At 44.0% G+C, this 3,693-nt stretch overlaps 1 long non-coding RNA gene across 1 annotated transcript in view; it reads left to right on the top strand.

Annotated features, from left to right (window-relative positions):
* LOC106723103 overlaps window positions 1-2,979 on the top strand; it is a 5,078-nt gene extending 2,099 nt beyond the window's left edge. Inside the window, exons 2-3 of the long non-coding RNA XR_001359088.2 lie at window positions 1,208-1,343; window positions 2,642-2,979. This is a non-coding gene — a long non-coding RNA (uncharacterized LOC106723103). The remainder of the gene's footprint in view (window positions 1-1,207; window positions 1,344-2,641) is intronic.
* Window positions 2,980-3,693: the final 714 nt, after the last annotated feature.

Raw genomic sequence — 3,693 nt, 5'->3', positions numbered from 1 at the left:
GGAGAGAGAAATACCCTGAGCTAGCGGCTGGGTCAGTCAGAGTCTAAGGCGGGCTGACTGAAGGCAACCGTTGGCCTCGGACCCTACGGTCGGGAAGGCCTGCCAGCAAGAAGGTCTGCAGGTAATGGCAGACAACCATCTCATCAGCCAGTGACCGGTTGGCGAGTGGACGGGGTGTAGGGGTGGCGGAGCCCCGTGGAACACTGGAGGACCTCAACCGTGAGTACCCCACGTTGGGTAAGCCCCTCTAGTAGAAGATCTCCACTGACCCCCTCCTTTGAATCACCTATAACATCAAAGTCGTGGCAGGCGGGATGAGGGGGAGGGGCTACCGGACGAAGGGCGGTACCGGACGTGAGGCCCGCCAACGTCACACTCCCGCTTAATTGACAGCAATCAGTGAATCAATTAACACCAAGGCGTGGCAGACGAGAAGGCGGGCGGTTGCCCCAAGGACAGGTGGGCAGGCCACGGAGAGCAGCCCCGAGGCGGCCCCCTGTTACAATGCTATATCACAGTTGCACATTGCTACAGCAATGTAGCGGCACGTGTACAGGTTTCCCTCGCTTTATGCTGTACATGTGTTCCTGGAAAACAGCACAAAACTCAAATTTGCATAAAGGGAACCCACTTTACAATGTAACAAATACGAATACATTCCAAGACCTCATTGTACTGACCCCCAGACCTGTTTCTACCACTTTTACAAGACAATTTTGGTATTCACCAACAACAGACAGTACACACAAGCACAGGGCACTGTCATAATGGGGATGGCAACTATAGAAACGTGTGTCACAGACAACAAGCGAGGAGTGCACATCCACACAGGAGACTATATTTTTGGTGCGCATCACTCCCACAATGCACTGCACAAAGCAGCTGATTGTGGACTTCCATCACACTGATTGCATAAGAGTGAATTTATTTTGCATATAACACATTTTTGGTATAAAAAGGGTCATTGCATAGGAGTGAATTTTCACATAAAGAACCCACATAAAGCGAGGGAAACCTGTTTTTTGTGCCCACTGACAAAACTGATCCATTAACTTCAAAGAACATTGATTGGGTCTTTCCTGTGTGCAACATGAACATAAAATGATATGTCTAAGTAAGTGGAGGATTCTAACTGGTTATATATTTTGCTGCATTGTATACACAAGGTAGAAAGCAGTCTGCAAATAGTGTTCTCTTTCTGCTTCAGATTGCTATGAAAATAATCTGCCAGCAGAGGGCTCTTAACACCATACTTCTGACAAATACCTGCAAGAATAAAACAAGAGCAAACAAAACTCTGGTGTTAATTCAAACTTTTTTTCCTATATGTAGACCATCTAGAAGTAAGTATTAGCTATATATCTAAATGACAATATTCAATTTTTTAAATGAATTATTTAGAGGATTAAAACAAAACTCCTGGTTTGAAATTTCTAAGGAAATTTGAAACCATATCTGAATGTTCCGGTTTGGATCCATATCCTATGCTATCTAAAATATCCCAATAATAAACATTCAAGGGGTGCATCTACAAGTGCACTTTAATATGCATTAGCCTATTTTAATGTGCATTAAAGTGTCACAAAAACCCATGGTCTTTAGTTAATGCACATTAAAATAGGCTAATGCATCTGTTTATAGTTTCTCACAGTGGAGGTACTAAATATAATGTGCATTACCTAAAGCTCATTAATGAATGTGTAGATGTGCAAGGTGTATTTAAAGGAGATAAGAGAACAATTTAGTATCTCTATACAAAGCCCCGTTTACTTCTGAACATTGAATACAAAATTTTATTTATGTCTACTGCATACAGATTAGTTCACTTATTAGCTTTATGAGATTTTCATAAATCTCATTTATGAGATTTTCGATAGAGAAATATATGAGTAACTTTCCTGTAGGCAAAATTCTTCTCTCAGACTTGCTTACAGGACCGTAACTCTGATCGTTTGTAGTGTGTGTGTGTGTGTGTGTGTGTGTGTGGCGGGGGGGGGGGGAGGCATGCACATGAAATGTCCATTGACCGTCATGGGTATTCTACTTTAAAACATCGAGTAAAATATTCAAGGTGCCCTCCATTAGTAAGATCTCAGATCAGAATTTTTTTCCTGTGAGATTCGATATTCAGTAACCACTCTGAGTACTCTGGGGAAATTTGTATTTTAACTGGACTAGATTACTGGTTCTTGCATCAGTGTTCAGACTTGTATATGACAGTATGTCTGACAAATAATGGCAGTAAACAGTGTTTCTTCCCTCTAATAAAACTAACATGCAAGACATTTCATTTGTTGTGTGTTTAGTGTCAGTTTTAGGTGGTTTCCTCATATAGCGACAGGTACAAGTCTTTTTAGAACTTGCTCATTTTAATCACTGATGAGAATATTTGCTTGTCATGAATGGGAGGTTTATAGTCACTATCATAGTGATTTTACATAGTAAATGGAATTCACAGGCTTTCATTTAAACAATTTATCAAATTAATATAGAATGCAAAAAGAATTACAATTCTGTATTTTCTCCCCTCTCAGATCTAGTGATTATACTATAAGACTTAGTCTTATAAGGAAGGGGGCACCTGGGCCATCAAGTATGGTGTAAAGATTTGTATAAACATTGCATATGATTTATGTTGCAGGTGTCTCCTAGAGCCATCAGCTCCACTGTGCAAGACACGGTATGAACAGAAGAGATTTTGTTACTCACTGTGCAACCTTGGGCAATACATTTAGCATGCTGTGCTTCAGTTTTCTCATCTGTTAAATGAGAATATTTAGGCCTGCCTCACAGATGGATTGTTGAACTGCTTTAATAATACATGGAAAATTTTATAGAAGGGCAGATGTATTCTTATTGCTAAACCAGGCATGTGATGTAATTACCAGTGTCCTGTTGTCCATTACTTTTCCTGTTAGATGATCTGATCACAATTGTAACAAAAATATACATAGAAAGATAGCTTTATATGCCAAATTAAATTTTATAACCTTTAAAGACTATGTAATTGTTCACCTATATTGATTTTTTTTTTCTTTTCTTTTTCCGAGTTGGTCAAGTAGGTCAACATTTCCTTACCAGCAGTAACAGTGGGCTGCAAATTATTTATGCGCGTCCAGAGATTTAGAGTAGCAAAAATACAAAATGTTTCTGTATAAAAAGAGTGTGAATTAAGGTGGAGCTTGGGGGGGCTGGCTGAGCCAGGTCCTCACCCCCCCCGCAGGTACAGGGGGCAGAGGCAGTAGCCGGCCCTGGGGCCTGGCCCATGCTGACAGGAGGTGGCACGGCATGCGGTTCCCACATGCTATGCTAGATCCTGCTGCGGCTGGGCTCTTCCTATAGCTGCAGGACCTGGCCTGGTGAGTGGCAACTGCGCAGAGCCAAGCCGGGTCCTGCTGGCTCTGGGGCTGCTAACGCCGCCTGGCAACCGGGCAGCATGAGCAGCCCCAAGGCTGGCGGACCTGGCTCGGCTCCGTGCGGTCTCTGCGCGCTGGGCTGGGCTGGGGAACGTGAGCTGCCTGGGGCCGGCAGGACGCAGCTTGGCTGTGCACGGTCCCTGTGCACCGGGCCAGGTCCTGCAGCTATAGGAAGGGCCTGGCTGCGGCAGGACCCGGTGCGTCACGTGGGAACCACATGCTGTGCCAGCTCCTGTCAGCCTGGGCCAGACCCCAGGGCCGGCTCCCGCCCCCCTCC

This window comes from Alligator sinensis, unplaced genomic scaffold, assembly GCF_000455745.1.
Source record: "Alligator sinensis unplaced genomic scaffold, ASM45574v1 scaffold1064_1, whole genome shotgun sequence".
Taxonomy (NCBI): Eukaryota; Metazoa; Chordata; order Crocodylia; family Alligatoridae; genus Alligator; species Alligator sinensis.
This window is presented reverse-complemented; position numbering and strand designations above follow the sequence as displayed.